Source organism: Narcine bancroftii, chromosome 3 (genome assembly GCF_036971445.1).
Source record: "Narcine bancroftii isolate sNarBan1 chromosome 3, sNarBan1.hap1, whole genome shotgun sequence".
Lineage (NCBI taxonomy): Eukaryota > Metazoa > Chordata > Chondrichthyes > Torpediniformes > Narcinidae > Narcine > Narcine bancroftii.
The window spans coordinates 20931879-20954908 of record NC_091471.1 but is presented as its reverse complement, the minus strand read 5'-3'; positions in this window follow the sequence as shown (position 1 = coordinate 20954908).

Below are 23030 nucleotides of genomic sequence, written 5' to 3'. Positions count from 1 at the left end.
ATGAGTAAACATGTATGTTCCATTAATGTATGAAAGAAAGGACGACCAAACCATAAAATAGGATCAAATAATCTTATAAATTTTGAAATTTATTAAGGAAAGGACCTCATAAATTTAGAAAATCAAGGTTCATTTCATTAATAGATAATCTAATTTTTTTCCAGAGTCATTGAGTATGTATAGGAGGGACAGCATCCTTCCATCTCATAAGTATAGCTCTTCAGGCAATAAGTAGAACAAAGGCAACTACATGGGATTAAGGCCCAGGCAAATTTTAATCATCTGACTTATTTATTCCAAATAGGGCAAGAAAAGGATGAGGAGCCAAATTATTATTAAGAACTAAATAAAATAGTAATTACTTGCAAATCAGTTTTATATTTTGGTATGAAAAATGGAATGTGGAAATTCAAAGCTTTAGAGAAAATTACATAGAATTTGAGAAATAACAATGGTATATATTTGCAAATCTGGAGCCTGTATATCGAAATTTTAGGTATAAATAGGTAATGTAATAGTCTTCTTCCTTTCCCTCAAACACTGTAGAGATTCTTTAAAAAATTGAATATATGGAAAATTGGTTAATGTTCTAAATATTTGATCACACACCTCAGAGCAATCCTCGAAGTTTTTCTTTTTGTCTTTTTAGTTAACATTACCATATTACTATACTTTTCAATAATTTTTGGGGGGTGGTAGGAGGGCAATGGGGGGGGGTGGTGTTAGGGAAGGAAGATTGGAAATACATGTAGTGTAATTTCTGAATTATATTGTTGAATTAAGCTCACACCAAGACACAAGAGCAACTTATCCATGAACTACTCTTTGCAGACGATGCCGCTTTAGTTGCCCATCCAGAGCCAGCTCTTCAGCGCTTGATGTCCCGTTTTGCAGAAACTGCCAAAATGTTTGGCCTGGAAGTCAGCCTGAAGAAAACTGAGCTCCTCCATCAGCCAGCTCCCCACCATGACTACCAGCCCCCCCACATCTCCATCGGGCACACAAAACTCAAAACGGTCAACCAGTTTACCTATCTCGGCTGCACCATTTCATCGGATGCAAGGATCGACAACGAGATAGTCAACAGACTCGCCAAGGCAAATAGCGCCTTTGGAAGACTACACAAAAGAGTCTGGAAAAACAACCAGCTGAAAAACCTCACAAAGATTAGCGTATACAGAGCCATTGTCATACCCACACTCCTGTTTGGCTCCAAATCATGGGTCCTCTACCAGCATCACCTACGGCTCCTAGAACGCTTCCGACAGCGTTGTCTCCGCTCCATCCTCAACCTTCATTGGAGCGACTTCATCCCTAACATCGAAGTACTCAAGATGGCAGAGTCCGAGAGCATCGAATCCACACTGCTGAAGATCCAACTGCGCTGGGTAGGTCACATCTCCAAAATGGAGGACCATCGCCTTCCCAAGATCGTGTTATATGGCGAATTCTCCACTGGCCACCGTGACAGAGGTGCACCAAAGAAGAGGTACAAGGACTGCCTAAAGAAATCTCTTGGTGCCTGCCACATTGACCACCGCCAGTGGGCTGATATCACCTCAAACCGTGCATCTTGGCACCTCACAGTTCGGCGGGCAGCAACCTCCTTTGAGGAAGACCGCAGAGCTCACCTCACTGACAAAAGACAAAGGAGGAAAAACCCAACACCCAACCCCAACCAACCAATTTTCCCTTGCAACCACTGCAACTGTGTCTGTCTGTCCCGCATCGGACTTGTCAGCCACAAACGAGCCTGCAGCTGATGTGGACATTACCCCTCCATAAATCTTCGTCCGCGAAACCAAGCCAAAGAAGAAGGGTTACCTGTATGGAAAATTTAAATATAACATTAAAAAAAAAAGTAAGAACTAAAGACAATGTATGGAAGATACTTTCCCAATATTTGGAAAGCAAGGAGCATGACCAAAACCTATGAAATAATGTACCTTCTTCAGTCTTACATCTATCACTTTTTGATGAGAAATTAAAATAAAAGTTAGCTAATTTAACTTTGGAAAAGTAAGCTTGATTTACTAAATGTAAATTGCAAAGATGAATGTCGGGCACATAGAGAGGATGAATTAACCAATTTCAAGATAGAATCCTATGTAGCATCAGAAAAGTCTTCTTGAAAATCTTGCTCCCATCATTCCTTAGTCTTGTCCAGGGAATCATCACTAGACATCAATTATAACTCATAGAGAACTAACAAAAACCTTTTAGTATTCAGTTTATTGTAAATCTTCTCTATCATCTTTAATTCTAAATCTTGAGGGAGTTTTAATACCAAGAATTTAAAAATATCCTAATCTGCAAATATCTTTAAAAAAATGATGTTAGATTATTTTAAATTTAGTAGATAATAACATAACATAACATAACAATTACAGCACGGAAAAAGGCTATTAGGCCCTTCAAGTCCGCACCGAACCAAACACCCCTTTCTAGTCCCACCTCCCTGCACAATGCCCATAACCCTCCATCTTCTTCTCATCCATATACCTGTCCAACCTTTTAATAAATAATACAATTGACTCCGCCGCCAAAAGAGGCCAAATTTTGGTCAATAAAGAGATCTTGGAAAGATTGGATACCAAACTCTGATCATTGACAAAAAAAACAAAATCTTGTACCAAAGGATAAAAAAAAAGAATTGACTCAAAGAGGACTGATTAATATAAAAATATGGAAACCAAAATGTTTTTTAAATTGAAACCAAATCCTCAATGTATATTTAACGACAAAATTATCAGTTAATTTAGAAGCAGAGATAGGTAATGGAGCTGCAACTATCCAGATGAGGGAATATTTCTTGGTAGAATCAATTTCAAAATTAATCCAATGAGCAACATCCTGTCTGTCCTTATGATGAATCCAAAAATTAATATATCTAGTATTAGCTTCCCAATAATATAATCTAAAATTAGGCAATACTAATCCCCCTTTCTTTTTAGGATTTTAAAATAAAGTTTTATTAAGACGAGATACTTATTTCTCCAGCCAGTGGAAGAGGAAATCAATTGAGCGCATCAAAAAAGGTTTTGGAAACAAAGATATATATAGGTTGAAAAATATATAGGAACTTAGGCAGGATATTCATCTTAATAACATTAATACATCTAATTAGGGAGATTGAAAGAGGAGACCACTGAACTAAGGATTTCTAAGATGGTTCATGAAGTAAGAAAGCTCTGCTTAAACAAATTGTTGAAATTCTTAGTAATAGCAACACCTGAATAATTAAATTGATTCTTAACAATTTTAAAAGGAACAGCAAAACCTAAAGAGCTAAAGGAGTTAAAGACAAACAACTCACTTTTTTTGGATATTTAATTTATATCCAGAAAATTGATGAAGTGATAAAATAGCTGGAATCAAACTACCAGGGTCAGAATTACAATAAAAGGTCATCTGCATAGAGTAAGACTTTATGAACAGTCCCATCCCTTGACAAACCAGAAATCTCACCAGATTGTTGAAAGACCACTGTTAATGGTTCTAACATTAAATTAAACAATAATGAAGTTAAAAGGCAACCTTATCTAGATCCACGATTTAAATGGTTTGAATTTCATTGAGTTGGTAAAAATTGAAACAGTCAGAGACAAATATATTAATTTAATCCAATTAATAAATTTGGGGCCAAAATTAAATTTCTCTAATACATTAAATAAATAGCTCCATTCTACTATATCAAAAGATTTCTCAGCATCTAAGGAAACAAAACATACGGAAGGTGAAACAGTGGGAGAGTAAAGGATATTTAAGAAATGACAGATGTTAAATTGTGAATAATGACCCTTTATAAACCTAGTTTGATATTCATAGATAATAAAAGGCATAATATATTCTTGTCTATAGGCCAAAACCTTAGACAATATCTTAGCATCAACATTCAAAAGCAAAATTAGCCTATAGGAAGAACAATAAGAAGGGTCTTTATTCTTTTTATGAATAAGAGAGTTTGAGGCTTTATAAAAGGTGTTTGGTAGGCATGATGGATTATATCATATTTTATATTATGTATAGGTATGTTTTTGGGGTAACTTAAATTTGGGGTTTTAGTGTAGGTCACAAACAAACACAAACTCTTCATAAAACAGATCTCATGTAAAATGCAAGAGGTCTGCTCAACCAGACAATCTGGGCCCATTCCCTTTGTAAAAACTATGGAAATTGCTTTGCTGGCTTCACAAGTAGGTGTTAATTGGATATGCTGTGTTATAGATTATTGTTTTGAATGCAGTTTGCTGTTCTAAGAAGTTCAAATGGTTTTGCAAGGAGAGAGAGAGAGAGAGAGAGAGAGAGAGAGGAGAGAAAGAGACCAAACAGGTTTTCTCTAAGAGAGAGAAAGAGAGAGAGAGAGAGAGAGAGAGAGAGAGAGAGAGAGAGAGAGAGAGAGAGAGAGAGAGAGAGAGAGAGAGAGAGAGAGAGGAGAGAGAGAGAGAGAGAGAGAGAGAGAGAAAGAGAGAGAGAAAGAGAGAACAGGTTTCAGGCATGGCAAGCTGGCAGCTTGTAGAAACCCCATTTTAAAGACGGGTTCTGAGTTCTGAGTTCAACCTGTTGAAACAACCCATGTGGTCTGTACAATGGGAAATGGCTGGCTAAAGTATTTCACCTGAAATAAGGGAAACAAAAAGGAACTCTGGGTGACCTGCAGTAAAAGAGGTTATCATTTAAAAATCCCGATGGGGCAAGTTTCTTCAACAAGACACTAAAGTGGCTGATCAGAAGGAATCAATTTGTGTGTGTCCAACGAGCAAAAAATCTCTCTCTGAAACCAATGAGAACTTTCCTGAGTGGTAATCAATTACTTTTAAACACCAGAGCTTGGTGAAAATTCATAAATGTTCAATTCTGTGCACGGTATAAGAATTGCCTGAATTTGGTTGAGTGAGAAGTGAGATTGGACTGTGAATCAAAGAACTTTTCTAAACTTATACACACATTGCATACATATGCTTTCTTCTTCATACATATGCACTTAGAATTAGAAGGGGTTAATTTAGGTTAAGTTAAGTTAATAGTAATAAGCTAAAATTTGATCCTATTTTAATGTTTAAAGAAAATTAAAAACTATTTTTGTTTAAGTAACCACTCGCTTTGGTGAATTTGTACTGCTGCTGGGTTTTTGGGTCCTCTGGGCCCATAACATTAGTCTCTCAGCGGCCAACAATTCAGAAAGTGCCAAATCTAAATAAGGCATCAATAAATAAGAAAAAAAATCATAAAATTCTGCTGGAAAACCATCAGGACTAGAAGCTTTAATGGGCTGCAAAGAGTTCATTGCTGTGACAATCTCCTCAGAAGAAATAGATTTCTCCAACAGTAACTGCTTCTCTGAAGAAAATGAAGAAATATTATTTTGTCCAAAATTTGCACTATCGAATCTGAATCTTTCATCGATTCAATACTTTATCGTATAGAATAATATTGACAAAAAGCTTCATTTACCTCACCATGGTCAGTAGTAATCACTCCATCATCTTTACAAATTTCTGTAATGAACTGTTCAGCTGTGAAGTTTCTAATTTGGCTAGCTAAGATTTTCCCAGCTTTATCCCCGTGTTTGTAAATATTAGATTTACTTTTTAAAAGTTGAGTCTGAATAGGATAGGTAAGAAGTAAATCATGTCTAGTTTTAAGTTCAACCCTTTTTTTAAACAACTCAGATTTAGGATTTAAGGCATGAGGTTGGTCAACAGATTTCAATTGGTTAGACAGTTCATCTTTCTCTAAGTTAGCAGTCTATTTTACTTTGGACATGAAAGAACTTATTTGTCCTCTAATGTATGCTTTAAAGGAATCCCAGAAAGAGACCTCAGAAGAGGAGTTTACATTAAAATAAAGGCAATTTGATCTTTCATAAATTTCAAAAAGTCAGGATTCAAACACCATTGTTTCAAAGTTCTGCACAAATCTGGATATTAATAAATAAAACCATAGGAGAATGATCTGAAATTATTATACTCTCATATTTACAAGCATCAACAAATGGAATTCATTGTTGGTCTGTGGGAAAATAGTCAATCTGTGAGAATGTATGATACACATAAGAGAAAAAAGAAAATTCCTTATTATTAGATGGAGATATCTCCAAACATTTATCATACCTCCATGTAGAATAAATGAGTTGATAAGTACAGCAGACTTATTTAAATTATCAATTTTGCGAGAGGAATGATCAAGCCCAGAGTCTAGCCAACAATTTAAATCAGCGCCTACCATCAAAGATTATGTTTAAGTCCAGTAAAAGAGGGAAAAAAGGTGTTCAAATGAAGTTTGGATCCTCAATATTGGGGCCATAAATATTTTTTTAAAAAACAATTTATTATAAAGTCTGTCAGACATTTTTTTTTTAAATGTCCATTTGTGTCAATGATTAATGTTTAATGAATGGGTCAGATTGATCAATCAAAATTGAAACACCTCTAGACTTAGACTTAAATGGTGAGTGGAAGTGCTGTCCCTTTCAAAAATTTAAAAATGAGAGGTATCAGATAAATGCAGATGCAGTTCTTGTAATAAAACTATCCCAGGTTGAAACTTTTTAATATGTGAAAAAAAACTTTGCATCTTTTAACAAGATAATTCAAACCTGAGGTATTCCAAGAGATTACCTTAAGACCTATTGCCATCTCATTAATTAAAAATCAATAATGTGAAAGATAAAAAAATTGGTAACATATTAATTAATAAGATGATAGACACTCTCAAAGTATCATGGCATTCCCACTCAAAAACAATCACCATAACTTCACCTGCTAAACCCAAATTAACCTTGTGAATCCCTCACCCCTCCAAATTAACCCAAATTGCTAATAGGAATATAATTACCCCCAAATTTCACTGTTGGGAGCACTCCCAGAAAATAAGATAAAAAAAATAAGGCAGATCTCCACAATTGTTATGCTTATTATAACTAGAAAGACAAGTAGAACTGAAATGAAGTACAATCAAGAAACAGTTGTTATGTTATAGTTAGAATGACATCCATAAAACAAACCTATGATGATTAATTAATTTAAAAAGAGAGAATATTACTTTAGTAATCCTATAAAGGAAAGAAAGAATTAAACAAAGGAATTAAAAAAGCCAGACTCTATTTATAGAAAGAGACACAAGAAAGGAAAATGCTAAGTAGAACCCACATTAAGCTGAAAAGGTCATCAACACTGTTATGGAGTCCAGAGGACCCAAAAAAACCCAGCAGAAATAGATATGCAACACAACACAGGGCTACTTAAACAAAAGTTGTTTTTAATTATATTTGAACAAGAAAACAGAATTAGACTTTAACTTATTACTTAACCTACCTAACTAACTACTTAATCCCCCCCTCTAATACTAGGTGGAGGTGTGTGTAATGCATATTTAAGATTAGAAAAGTTCTTTGGATCATAGTCCCTTCTCACTGGTTGCAGGCAATTCTTGTTCTGTGCACAGAAGTTAGCCTTAACAAAGTTCACCAGTCTTTGGTGCTTAACAGGCAAATGGTTACCATTCAGGAGGGTTCTTTCTGGTTTTCAGAGAGAGATTTCTTTTTCAGGACATCTGCAACTGATTCCTTCTCAATCAGTCTTGCTGACAAAACTTGCCCTGTCCCTCTGGAATGGATTTCTATCTCTCTCCACTCTGTTTCACACCCTCCCTCTCTGAGAGCAGTTTTCTCCTCTGCCTGCAAAGATCACATGCCCTCCCAGGCAAACTACTGTCGATACTTTATTGCCTCCTGCAAAAAGCATTCTGCCAAAGTCCTGCAAATATTCTGTTTTAAAATGTGTGTGTGCAAGTTGCTCCAACAATTCCTCCCAAACCACCTCTAAATACTCTTGTCATATCACCATGGCACAATTAACAGACCAAATAAAGGTTAAAGAAAACTTAATTGAAACACACGTCACAATAAATAGAATGCCCAGATTAGAAATAACCCACAACTTTCATAACAAAAGAAGGAAGAAAAATATTTAGAACCAAAATGTCAGTATTTTACTAAGCAATCGAAGTAGACAAAGTTTCCTTCAAGAACAGACAAGCAGCCTTGGGAGAGTTGAGCCATTTCAAAGAATTGTCTGGGTGAGTGATTCACAATCAGGCTGGAAAACACAATGAAGGCTTAAAGCCAGCTTTGTAGAGCTAAAAATTAGCATCTTTATATTGAGATTGTTCTTTCATAACTTCAGCGACATAGTCGCCCATGATCCGAGTGGTCTGCCCATGACATTGTAGCATCCCTCTGTGATGGGATTTTCTTGAAAGTTGATACTTAATTTGAAAGTGATGTAGACAGAGAATAACAGAATGAGATTTGCCACCAGAACAGGGCTTAGAAATGAACAATCGATGCACTTTGTCAATTTCAGGTACCGTAGGCAGCAAATATTCACCAAATACCTCACAAAGGAATTCAGCAAAGAATTTGGAAAACTGGCCCATCGCAATTCCTTCTTTCAGACTGATAATCCTCAGATTGTTTCTTCTGCATCTCACCTCAAAAGATCAACCACTCACTTCTGTAAAATGTCATTAGATCTGCTTAGCAATGAATTAACTCATTCTGCAAGTTCAGCTTCTTGAGCCTCAGCTGCCATTCCAATTCCTTGATTTTGCTATCATGAGTTTCAATAGTCGACCGTAATTCTTCAAGAGTATTGACGTTAGAAAAAATAACATATAGTTTAAGAAATAATATTGAAATATTCGAACAAGTATGGGAGCCTTACATTAAATACAATAGCGAAAACCTACTGGGGACAAACATTACCTAAGTTGATGGAAGGAGAAGGAACGAAAAGAATGGACTCAGTAGAATTTCTGGTGTATTTTTGTTGAATGACAACATTGTCTGACTGGTTTAATGCAACCTAGATTGTATACCTAAAATGGATGAGAGGGGGGGTTGGGGGGGTGGCTTGGGAGGAGGGAGGGGGGGGGAGAAAAAGTCACTGTATATGTGTGAAAAAGAAAAAGTGTATATCATGGCTAATGTGATTTATGGTGTGAAAAAAAAAATTAAAAAAAAAGAGTATTGACGTCCTGAGTAAGAGATGATTTAACTCCTTCCCTTCTTTTTTTGGATTCTTTTCTTTTCTTCCTCAGGTCTTTAATAAGCTCCATCTTTGTAAGGGTAGAATCTTCAAAGATAAAGGTTTCTTCCTCCTTCCTTCCAGCTTTAGCTCCACGGGTGTTCATAATAAACAATCATAGGAAAAAATATGATGAAGGAAGAGGAGAAAACAGAAAACCAAAAACAGGAAAGAAGTAATTTAAAATAACAAGGGCAAGGGAGCTGGAGAATGAAAAGGCAGCAGCAGCAAACTAAAAAAAAGCTTGTCACTTCCATGAAATGCCAGCAGTGAACTCCCAAATTCTATTTTAATGTAAAATAGTGATCTAGTGTTACGCCTTTCAGTTAGGCTGCTCTATTTGTAGCTCATGGTCTGCTTCTCTTGGGCAGAACAGTCATGCATTGGCTAATCACTTTGTGGCATCCCTTAGTTCAATTCATGAGCATCTCTGAGCACCTAAGCCTTTGTAACTTCAAACCTCTCTATCCTTGGAAGCCTACACTTTAACAAAAAATATTGATAACATCACGCCTCACCAGCGGCAAGTGAGAGACGCATAAACAGATGGGTTAAGTTTAACTCAAAATGTATTAACAATTGTCAATAATAAAATTAACTCAATAAACTTAACACCCGAAGATGAGGCTTTTTGGCAACTGTAGTGCCCGTCGAAAGAACCCAAGACTTGTTGATCCAAACCAAGGCTTTTATTAACTAAAAGACTGGAGCATATCACAGGTAGGTCGACCAGTCCAGAATGACCTGGTCTGGCTAGGAGCAATCCTTTAAGACCTGCCAGTAGGTGTGGCTACACTCTCAGCCAATCACAGTCATCCTACACGACCATCTGTACATAGACACATTGGTGATAGAATCTGTACTATCACATTCACCCCTTCTTTGAGAACTGACCCCAGGATGGATGGAGGTTTGGGTCTATATCGGTCAGGGGGTCTGACCATCCGGCATGACCACTGTGGTGCCGGGATTGGGGTCGCTGGAGTCGTGTCGCCAGCAGGCCTGTAGGGTGCGGCCACTGCTTCGCTCAATTCCCCAATGGCGTTGTCGACAGTCTGGGCTGAGCTGGTGGGGTGGTGCTGGTCCCTCTGTTCAAGCACATGACCTGGGGGAGAAGGAATGGGGGGAGGTTGGGTTAAAGGCACTGCTGCGTCTGATCCAGCTTGGGCTAGGTCCCTTACCGAGACTGTGTCCTCCCTCCCATCTGGGTATTCAACGTAGGCATAATGCGGGTTCACATGAAGCAGAGTCACTCGGTCAACCAAGGAGTCGTTCTTAAAGTACTGGACGTGGTGTCATAAGAGGACCGGACCAGGAACCGTAGATGGTCGTACCCAACTTGGATTTCCTCGGGAAAGAGAACATCCTTTCATGGGGAGTGGCATTGGTCGCGATGCATAAGAGGGAGCGGATGGAGTGTAGGGCACTAGTGAGCACATCCTGCCAGTGAGAGGTGGGGAGACCTTTGGACCAGAGGGCAAGCGTAACCACTTTCCAAATGGCGGCATTCTCTCTTTTGACTTGCCCATTACCGCGTGGGTTATAGCTGGTGGTCCTGCTTGAAGCAATACCATGCTCAAGAAGATACTGCCGCAGCTCTGCACATAAACAAGGACCCCCTGTCACTGTGGATGTAACTGGGGTACCCGAAGATGGCGAAGATGCTGTGCAGAGCCTCTATAACTGAGGAGGCAGTTATGTCCGAGCAGGGCACAGTGAACGGGAAGTGGGAGTACTCGTCGATGGCGGATGTAGGTGTTATGGTTGGTTGACGGAAGAGGGCCCTTGAAGTCTACGCTGAGATGCTCAAAGGGGCGGGTGGCTTTGATGTCATGGGTGTTCTCCAGATGGAAGAAGTGGGGCTTGCACTCAGCGCACACCGGGCAGGCTCAGGTCATGGAGCGAATCTCCTCGACCGTGTAGGGCAGGTTGCGAGCTTTGACAAAGTGCGCAAACCTAGTGACCCCTGGATGACAGAGCTCCTCGCGGAGTTTCTGCAGCCTGTCCAGTTGTATGTTGGCGCAAGTCTCCCTGGAGAGCGCATCTGGTGGGTCGTTGAGTTTACCTGGCTGATACAGTATGTCATAATTAAAGGTGGAGAGCTCGATTCTCCACCTGGTGATTTTGTCATTCTTGATCTTACCCCGCTGGTTATTGCTAAACATCAAGGAGACCGCACGTTGGTCGGTCAGCAGCGTAAAGCGCCTGCCAGTGAGGTGGTGTCTCCAACGACGTACTGCTTCGACTATGGCCTGGGCCTCCTTCTCGACAGAGGAGTGTTGGTTATCAGGACTCTGGAGGGTTCTGGAGAAGAAGGCTACCGGCCGGCCGGCCTGGTTCAGAGTGGCTGGCAGTGAAAAGTCAGATGCATCGCTTTCAACTTGGAATGGAATGGACTTGTCGATGGTGTGCAGAATTGCAGCAGCGATGTCCGATTTGATGTAGTTGAAGGCCTCTCTGGCTTTGGTTGACAGGGGGATGGAGGTGGTCTTGATGAGTGGCCGTGCCTTGTTGGCATAGTGTGGAACCCATTGGGCATAGTAAGAGAAAAAGCCCAAGCAGTGTCTGAATGCCTTCTGGGTGTGGGGGAGGGGGGCAAGTCCATGAGGGGACGCATGCGGTCAGGGTCCAGCATGACCACCCCGTTCTCCACCACACAACCCAGAATTGCGAGCCGAGTGGTTCAGAAGACACACTTGTCGAAATTGTAGGTCAAGTTCAGCCGAGTTCCAGTCTGAAAAAATTTCTCAAGGTTGCCATCATGATCCTCCGTGTCATGGCCGCAGGTGGTGACATTGTCCAGATATAGGAAAGTAAGTCACCACGTTCTGGTCCACCATCCGGTCCATTTCCCGCTGGAAGACTGCGACGCCATTTGTGACCCCAAAGGGTACCCTGAGGAATTGATACTCTTGCCCATTCACTTCGAAAGCCGTGAAAGGTTGGTCTTCTCGGCGGATCGGGAGCTGATGATAGGCCGAACGTAAGTCAATGGTGGAAAATATGCGATATTCAGCGATCTGTTTCACCAAATCCATGATCTATGGAAGGGGTACACATCTAGGAGCGTGAAACAGTTGATTGTCTGGCTGTAGTCAACCACCATCCGCAGCTTCTCCCTATTTTTAACAACCACCACCTGGGCTCTCCATGGACTCAAGCTAGGTTCGATAATGCCCTCATCCAGCAGTCTGCGCACCATGCTTGTGATAAATTTCCTGTGTTCATATCTATATTGCCGGCTTTTGGTGGCCACAGGCCAGGGTGAGATTTGCGAAAAGTACTGGCGGAGCAACTCAGAGGGTGGAGAGACTACAGGTGAGGCCCCGGGGCATGGGGGCGGGTGACTCGGTCTGCTGCTGGCAGGAGGATCCCGGGGTGGAGTGGTTACAGACAGAGAGTGGAGCGTGCGGCCCCCCAAAGTGCAGGGAAATGGTTTGAAACTGGCACTGAAAATCCAGTCCCAGCAGAGCAGGGGGGCACAATTGGGAAAGGACTAATAGTTTGAAGTCTGTGAAAGTGATGCCCTGTACTTTCAGGGTCTCCACGCAGTACCCCTTTACCCCAGTCGAGTGTGATCTGCTCGCCAATAAAATTCTCTGTGCAGTGGGGAGAATAGCCAGTCCGCAACAGTGGGCCAGGTCTGGGCGGATAAAACTGTCAGTTGACCCCGAGTTAAATAAGCAATTGGTATAGTGTCCATGCGCTTTAATCAGTTCCATTGCTTTTGTGAGGGGTTGAGGGAAGTCCTGGTCGAGGGTTATTGATGCAGAGACTTGTAATGGGGACAGTGGAGACCTGCGTGATGACGTCACGCAAACAGTGGGGCCTGAAAAAACAGTGTCTGGGAGTTGGTGTTGCTTCCTGCAGCCAACGGTAAGTGTTGGGGGCCACTGCTTGCCATCGGCGGTGGGGCGGTCAGTGGTGGGGCGGTCAGCGGTGGCAGTGTTGGTTCCCCACTTGGCAGCGTCGGTGGGTACAGGGTCAGCAGCGTCGGCATGTCCCCGGTCAGCAGCAGCGGGTGCCTGGTCGGCAGTGACGGGTCCATGGTGAGTAGCGGCAGCGGCAGGTCCCTGGTCGGCAGCGGCGGTGGGTCCCTGGTTGGCAACGGCAGTGGCCATTGAGATCGGGGCTGGGGCCTGGTTGGACGTTGCTTCGTGAGGTAGGGTGAACGTCATTCTGGCGAGGGTGGGTTGTAACTTCCGTGCTCAGTGTCTGCCCCATGACGTCAGGCGCTGCTGCATGGTGGAGTCCTCGCTCACATTGGATGAAAGCTCTGAGGAAGAAGTGTTTCGAATGGAGAGTGACGATTTGGCTTCACATGAGGCACTGTTTTGACGGTGGCCATTTTGGAGCGACAGACTACAGCAAAGTGGCCATTTTTAAAGCACTTCTGGCACCTGGCTTTTCTCGCTAGGACCTGCTGTGCTTGTTCCTCCTGCAGAAGTAACACTTTGGCGTTGCATCAGGCAGCGTAGTGGCAGTAGTAAGGTAGAGGGAGGGCATCCAACTCACATCAGAGTGTGGGGTCCAGCCCCGAGAGTACATGTCCATACTTAAGTCCGCAGCCTCCATCGTCTCTGCGATCTGTATCACATCCTCTAGCATTTCTCCCCCGTGCTCTAGCAGGCGCTGCCTCACCTCATTCGATCGAACCCCGACCACATAGGCATCCCGAATGAGATCATCTGTGGTCTCCGCAGCAGTTCTGTCTGTGCAGGCTCAGTCCCTGCCCATTGCCCTTAGTGCTTGAATATAAGCTCTACAGGACTCATCGGGCTGTTGCCTCCTTGTTGCAAGTTTGTACCGAGCATAGACCCTGTTCACCGGTCACTCGTAGAGCCCTTTCAGCACCTTTATGGCTGCGGCATAAGTGGTCACGTCCTGGAAAATCTGGTAGACTCTCAGGGACACCATAGTCATCAATATTAGTAGTTGATGGTTGTCCTCTATCACGGCAGGATCAGAGAGCTGTAAGTATGTCTCGAAGCATCTCACCCAGTGCTTAAAGACATTCGAGGCTGTAGCTGACTGTGGGTTGATGTCGAGGCGTTCCAGCCGTAGCATACGCTCCATCCCTTCAAAATGTTTTAATTAATAAAATTAACTTGTTGATACAAACTAAGGCTTTTATTAACTAAAAGACTGGACCATATCACAAGTAGGTCGACCAGTCCAGAATGACCCGGTCTGGCTAGGAGCAATCCTTTAAGTCCTGCCAGTAGGTGTGGCTACACTCTCAGCCAATCACGGTCATCCTACACTACCATCTGTACATATGTGATAGAATCTGGACTATCACAGCAACTATATACTAACAATGGATATTCATAACGTGTAAGTGGGAAAAAAAACCCAGACCATTACAGTCTAAGCCCAAAGGGCCCCAAAATAAAGTTCTCAAAACAAAACCTCAAGTCAATCACATCATGTCAGTCAATCAAAAGAACAGTCCACAGCATCTCGTCTCCAGGTGTTGATTTCTTAGTTTAGTTGCACACAGGTCTTTTAGTTGGACGTGGAAGGAGATGACTGTTATTACTGTAGATTTACGATCTTAGCAGGGGAACACGAGAGAGTTTCCTAAGTTTTCTAAAGTGGCAACTTTAACTTCTTCACAAAGGGAATTTTCACACAGTGACCTCCTAGTCACTAATACTCGGTCTGCACCTGCACGCCCCCTTTTTAGGGTTGCCAAGTGACCTCCTGTCACATGAGTCTTCTCCTCTAAAACCCTGTCTTGGGTTGTCAAGTGACTTCTGCCACACCAAATAGACACACACACACACACACACACACACACACACACACACACACACACACACACACACACACACACACACACACACACACACACACACACACACACACACACACACACACACACACACACACACACACACACACACACACACACACACTCCAGAAGTCAGTAGGCCCGTTCATGCCAACCTCTGCCTGGAGGCCGGCTATAAGCACGGAGGGAAAAATATAATCTTACCTTTCATGTATCAGCCCTAAAAGGTTGCTCTTACTTCGCATTCCTGTTGAGCGGTGCCTCGAAGTGCTCTCCAGAGCCAATGGAGGCGGGGCGACTTGGGCCGTGGCGCCACCTGTCATGAAGATCAGCAGAGGAAAGGCCATCTTCCCTACCCATAATCGCTAATGCAACTGGAAACGTTCTGGGTTCCAGCTGTGTGGGGGTTACGGGTAGAAAAGATGGCCATTGCTCTGCTGTGTTTTGAATTGCTGACAAAAGCTCTGAAGGACAAAGTGGATTGGTGAGATGCTTGAGTGGCCAGCGGGGCTGTCACAACTCACAATGGTCCCTATCCTGACAGCCCCTGCCAGATGGCCCTGCCCTGATGGCTCCTGCCAACCTCCCCAACTAATGGTTCCTGCTGCCCCCCCCCCCCCCACCACACTGATGGCCTCTGCTGGCCCCTCCTACTGTGAGGGTCCCTACACCTATGATGCCCCAACCCAACTTGATGTCTCCCACTTGTCACTTTGCTCTGAGGGGGTCATGGAGGGAGAGGGATGAGTGGGCGGGAGAGACAGTGGAGATGGGACGCTGGCTAATGGCATCATCATGATGTCATCAGCTTGCCTCAATCTGCCGCTTGCAGCGGGATTACATTTATTCAAGGTGTCGGAGCGCAGAACTCCTCCGATGATCCTTCACCCGAGAGGGATCGCAGTCGGCACCTTGGAGCCGGCCGTGATGCAATTATAGAGGTAAGTCTCCTGACATAAGGGCGGAGAATCTCCGCCTTTACAGTCGAGCCTTTTCACTGCATCAAAGGGGCGAGAGTGTCACAAACTGCTGTCAGGACAACAGTGCTGGCATCCACGGACAAAGCAACTCAGTCTTCCTTCTCTGTTCTCACAGCTGCCATCAGGAAAGAGGGAGAGGTGCCATAAGATTCACACCACCAAGTTCAGGAACAGCTGCTACCCCTTGAATATCAGAATCTTCAATAACAAACTCAATCAGGGACTTATTTAAAGACCTTTACTTGTATACTTTGATTTTTTTTGTTCTCTATGAATTGCACAGTCAGTTTGTTTATATTCATTATCTATTTACAGTTCTTTATTTGTTTTCATGTCTAAATTTTGTACAGTTTTTATTTGCACCAGCAATAAGTGGTAATTCTGCCTTGACTACAGGAAAAGAAAGATTCTCAGGGTTATATGTGATGCCATGTATGCACTCTAACCATAAATCTGAAATCAGAAATCAGTTCAGCCTTTTCATCACCTCAGCCCCTTTTCAGACAGCAACAACTGGTAAATGTTTATTGTGTTTCATTTGGCGTGCTTCTCATGAATTCCTGTATATTTCCCATTACTGCCCTGTCTTGCTTTTAACCCTGTTTGACATTATACCTTTTGTCATTTTGCTTCTGCCCTATCACCAACTTTCCCCTCTTTCCCCTTTACCTGGCTCTGGATCTGCCTAAAAATTCCACCATCATTATCTGTTCCTGTCTGAAATGTTAACACAACCTCTCTTTCCCCAAATGCTGTTTGATAAGTCTTTGGGTGCACAACATTCTCCTGTTCTTGTTTTATGTTCAAAGAATCCCAGTAAATTTGCCAAACATGACCTTCCCTTCCTGAATTCATGCTGCGTCTGCCTGATGGATTCATTTCTATCCAGGTATCTCACTATTTCTTCTTTAATGATTGCTTCAAGCATTTTCCTGACAATAACGTTGTTAATTGGCCTATATTTACTTGCCTTTTGCCTAAGTTCTTTGTAGAATCATGATAAACGTCTATAAATTCGGCCGAATATTTCAGTACCCTGGGATGTATTCAATCAGATCCAGGGATTTATTAATCTTCCAATCCACTATTTTTCTCAGCACAACGTCTTCAGGATTTTGTATCAGAATCCTCATCTTCCACTACATCCATAAGGTTAATCTTTGGCATGTTGGATGTATCCTGCACGGTGAGGACTGATACAAAATGGTAATTCAAACCTCAGCCATTCCCATATTACCTAATATTAATTCAATATTAATTCAAAAACTCCTATTCTCAATCAAACAAGGTCTGTTCTAACACACTGAAAACATTAGATACATTAATCATTAAAGTGTATCTTAGTTGAGAGGAGTCAGTGTGGAATATTGCATTTTTGCAAGTACATCCTTGAATCTCCCACCTTATAATCATTCCCTGTGGCAAATTTGTTGGAGGGAAGTTGAAGTGTGGCCATAAGAGAGATTAAAGAATGTGTTGAGGTGTTTTTAAGGGTTAAGATGTACGGATGTTCCAGAGACTCCAGGTCTGGTATCTGAAGGTCGTTATTCGATTCATATCTCTATAATTTATACAAGTAAAACACACACAATGCTGGAGGGACTCAGCAGGTCAAACAGTGTCCTTTACGTAGCAGAATTTGAACTTGTTTAGAGGGAGGGGGTTGGATTATTGGGGGGGATATACTAGGCCAAGATGGATTTAACTGTAGATCATTAACATGAATCATATCACAGAATGAGATGAAAATACCTGAGGAATAAAATCCCCTTTTTTTAATATAAGGGAATCTTAATTATATCTTATCTATTTTCTATTCAACATTAATTTTGGCAATTTTATGAGGAATGGATTAATTGTTAATTCAATATAATCATAGAATTTGATATTTTGAGTGAGATAAGTTAATTAAAACTTTATGGTTATATTTCAGATTTACATTTTTTGTGTGATGTGTATATGATATGATTTGATTTATGTTATTAATTAGAAGACCATGCATAAAGGTTTTTTTATTAAATACCATAAAATATTTTAAAAAGAAAGAATATAGTGTTTTTTTAATCATAAATATGCATTGAAATGGCTCTACTACTAATTAATCATGGTTAGATTTATTGCACTGTGTAGCAAATTGAACTTGAGGATAAATATCTGTGGGTAGCCCAAAATTGAAGAAAGTTCTCAACAATCACCCCTCATTACTGGAGTTGAAGTGCTTCGTGGTGTCATAAAGGTCATATGCATTGGTTAGTGCTGTTTCCTGCACCTCGTGGCGAAGATAATTCAAGGTTCAGCATTCTCACTGCCCATGGGAAAAAGCTGTTCCTCAGCCTGGGGGATAATGTTTCTGATTCTTTCCTGACGTGAGCAGCTGAAAGATGCTGTGTTCAGGGTAGAAGGGGTATTTTGCATGCTAATTTCAGATAATGATCCTGGTAGATCATGTCGAGGGAGGTAAGGGAGACTCCAGAAATCCTCTGGTTCTGTGCATTCAGCTCCGATCCATTTCTCTGCAGCAACCATACCACATGGTGATGCAACTGGCCAGGACGCTCTCGATAGAGCTCCTATAAAAGGTTAAAATAATGTTGGCCATAATATTGACTTCTTCAATCTTCTCAGGAAGTGCAGTCGGTGTTACACCTTCCTGACAAGTGAAGAAATGTCCACAATAGGTCACTAGTTAAGTGTATTTCAAGGAACTTGGTGCTCTCCACTCTCTCTACCGCAGAGTTGTTGATGTGTAGTGGAAGGTGGTCATTCCTGGTCCTTCTGAAGTCCATGATCATCTCCTTTGTCTTGTCCACGTTGAGACACAGGTTGTTACTCTTCCACTATATTACGAGATTTTCCACCTCTTCGTTGTGGTGCGACTCATCGTTGTTGCTGATGAGGCTGACGACTGTCGTGTCATCTGCAAACTTGATGACACTGTTGGAGTCGGATCTGGCGATGCGGTCTTGAGTCAGTTGTGTGAACAGTAGTGGGCTGAGCCCACGGTCCTGACATACACCAGTGCTCAGCCTGACTGTGCACAATGTTCTGCTACCGAGCTGGACAGACTGTAGTCTTTCCGTTAGGAAGTCCAGGATCCAGTTACAGAAAGGGTGGTGAATCTTGGTGAAGACAGCTTCTCCACCAGCCTCTGGTGAATGATTGTATTAAAAATCGAGCTGGGGTCAATGAACAGCAGCCTGGCATCATTCTCCAGGTTGGTCAGGATGGAATGAAGTGACAAGGCTATAGCATCATCTGTAGAAATGTTTCTTCTATAGGCAAATAGAAATGGGTCCAGTGTCTCTGGGGGGTATGCTTTGATATGTTCCATTACTAGATGCTCGAAGCATTTAATAATGGTGGAGGTCAGTGCCACCGGGCAGTAGTCATTGAGGTCTGTTATTGTCAGCCACTTGGATACCAGGATGATGGTTGCTGTCTTGAAACCTGCAGGAATACAATGAAGCATTGAAGATGTCCACGAGGATCTCCGTCAATTGGTCTGCGCAGTCTTTCAGTACCAGACCATCAATACAAGATCCCACCGACTTGTGTGGGGTCATCTCAGCTGCGGCTATCAAGGGGCCCGTTCATCTGGGGATCACAGAGCTTTCTTTGACCTCATCCTCCTCTGTGCATAGACCATCCCTAGAAGATGTTCAGTCTGCCTAGAATTCCCCTATTGCCTCAGCCTCCATTTTTTATCAACTCCATTCAAAACATACCTGGGGGTGTGGATGTAAATTGGACAGTATGGATTCATGGGGTGAAATGGCCTGTTACTGTGGTGTATGTCTAAATTTAAATTTTAAAAAAATATTCCATGCACTTATTGAACAGTCTCTTAAAAGATCCTATTTTACTTTTCTCTACTACCATTGCTGGCAGCACAATACACGCACCCATGAGTCTCTGAGTGAGAACTTTATTTCTTACATCCCCTTGTACTTACTCCCAACCATCTTAAAACCATGCCTCCTCGTGTTAGCCATTTCAGCCCTGGGAAAATGCTTGATCAATGCCTCTCATCATCTTATATACCTTGACTGAATCACCACTTATCCTCTGATGTTCCAAGGAGTACAGACTAAAGTTCACTCAATCTCATCCCATGAATGAGGTGGGCTACTGGCGACCTGAGGTGAGGACTCCTCAGAGGCAGTGGGCTGCTGGGAATTGCTGTCGGGGGACTCACATTGGGTTGAGGACCGCTGGAGACTGGCTCGTAACTGGCCGAAGAGGTCCCAGGTATCGGAACTGGGATGCAAGGGGGTGCTGAAGGCGCTGAAGGGTTCCTGATCATGTCGGAGGTTTGGATCTGGAGCTCAGGTTGCCAATGGTTTGGACTGGTCTCCGTGTGGCTGTGCAGCAGGAGTACTGGAGGCAAATCCATGGACACTCGGTGAATCTGATGGGACTCTCTTTTGCTTCTCTTTCTCTGACTGTAAGAGACACTTCATGTAATTTATGCTGATGGCGAATCTGTCCACATTACAGCAGGCAAAAGCAATTCCGTGTAATATGACACTGTTTTATTAATGACAATAAACTGAATCTTGAATCTCATGAGGTATACTCTCCAATCCAGGCAACATCCTGATGGATGGATGGAATCCACACCTTGGTTTACAAGTAGAATTGTTAACTGACTGCCTTGTGTTTTTCCTCAAAGACTGATTGATATGATAAAGTATTTTAACTTTGTACAGTGCCCTACTTTTTTAAAGAGCAGGGAGGCCATGCTACAACTACAAGGTGAGGCGAGAACTGTGTGCAGTTCTGGTCTCTGTACTTGAGGAAGGATATTCTAGCCTTAGGAGGCAGTCCAGAGGAGGTTCACCAGGTTGATCCCGGAGATGAGTGGCTTGACCTACAAGGAGAGACTAAATCGCCTGGGATTATACTCACTCGAATCAGAAGGATGAGAGGAGATCTTATAGAAACATATAAAATTATGAAAAGGATAGATAAGATAGAAGCAGGAAAATGTTTTCACTGGTAGGTGAGACCAGAACTTGGGGACACAGCCTCAAGATTCAGAGGAGTAGATTTAAGATGGAGATGAGGAAAAACTGTTTTTTTCCAGAGAGTAGTGAATCTGTGGAATTCTTTACCCAGGGAAGTGGTTGAGGCTACTTCATTAACCATATTTAAGGTTCAATTAGATAGATTTTTACATTAAAAAAAAAGGAATTAAGGGGTATGGGGGAAAGGCAGGTAGGTGGAGTTGAGACAGTGATCAGATCAGCCATTATTTTTTTAAATGGTGGAACAGGTCCGATGGGCCGGATGGCCGACTCCTGCTCTTATTTCTTATATTTATTTCTGCTCATTGTCTCTGAAGTGGTTTGTGGCAGCTGGAAGCAGTCAAAGGTCATTTTTCAATCCACGTTTCTTTCTTCATACTTAATTTAGTTAATAATTGATGTTCTTCCCAACTGCATTAAGCATTATTTCCATAACAAAGTCCTTGAAACCCATTATTGTGAGCTCTTTCACTGTTCCTTGAGCTTGTTTAGCTCAGGGCTAATGTCCTATTTCCAAATAACAATCTGATAATGAAAGGAATCTGTGATGACTCTTTCATTCTTCACAGCCTTTCTTCCCATTTTGAATTTGAAAGTACAAACCTATCCATAATTAGGGACTGAATGCGTTCTGACTTAGATGATTATTAAAAGGTTTCTTTGTCATTGGGCATGTGGCCAATGTATAACTCAGCCAGTCTTACAGCAGCTACAGGAGGTAAAGGTTTATTACTGATGTTTTAGGCCCAAGTCCTTCTGCAAGGAATAATGAGGGAAGAGGAAGGTGTAAGAATAAAGAGACTGAAGTCTGGCCAGGAGTGCAGACCAACAAAGGGTGTTAGGTGAGACCTCTCATGGCATTCTGCTCAGAAGACAAGGCGGTTCCTGGAAGAATTAGGCTTTACGGCACATTCAATCATCCCTCCCCATCGGCTCTTTGACAGAGAAAAAAATATTCTCCGTCTTTACATCGCTGCACTTAACTCCTTAAAAGGTCCGAAGGCGGATTGACTGCTCAAACTCGCTCCAGCTTCCATCCACCTAGAGGGGTACACTTAGAGATGGAGGGATGTCATTCAACCTCCCCCTTAAAAGAAATGTGGCTACAAAGGAGAGGGCTGATGATGTTATGATGATGCTGTCAGCCCGCAACCCAGGAGCGCAATTTTTAAAAAAACATCTTGTTAATAGAGGGGTTGCGCAGGAGATCTGCCTGAGTCCTAAGACAACTTGCCCAGATCTCTGCTAGCGCTCATACTTCCCCTTCGGTCGTCATTTTCCAGTATAGGCTGCTTTCCCTTCTCAGCATGTATGTTTAACATCACCGTGGCGGGCAGCGGTACTGCATCAAAGATTTTTTTTTACTTGTGATGGCTATAATCCAGTACTTCACCATAAAGTACTGTGACTTTGGCAGTTCAAAATCCAGAAATGTTGGAATCACTTAAAACTGTTAGTAAATGAATAGAAAAATCAACATTTGAGTTTCTTGTAATTTATGTTCAGGGTTTTTTTTTTTCATTTATACATACCCAACAGTAACAGGTATTTTGGCTCATGAGTCCATGCCACCCAATTTATACTCAATTAACCTACACACAGTTACTTTTTGAACAGTGGAAGGAAACTACAGCTCGCTGGGGAAAACCCATGCAGACATGCAGAGAAGGTACAAACTCCTTACAAACAGCATGAGATTCAAACCCCAGTCCCAATCACTGACTTGTAAAGGTGTCACCAAGCCACCCAATCTTAATCGGCAGTCAAGAATGAAGATATCATAGCAGTTCACAGCTTCATGAAGGGCTCAAACCTGAAAAGTTGCTAATGTATCTTTATCTTTGCTACATAAGGTACACTGTTTGACCTGCTGAGTTTCTCCAGCATTATGTTTTTACTTCAATCATGGTGTCTTTGTGTTTTACTCTTTTTACTGGTTCCTTCAAGAATGCTCATAGACTGTCTTCAGAACATGCGGCAAAACTTTGGAGCAGGACAGGAGAACAGCTTGTAGACCTGCTAACTCACATCCTCAGTGAGCTTGGTTCAATCCTGATCGGCATGGACTTCGCAATCTCCCTATGATCGTGTGGATTTCCTTCAGGTGCTCCAATTTCCTCCCATTGCTCGAAGTTGG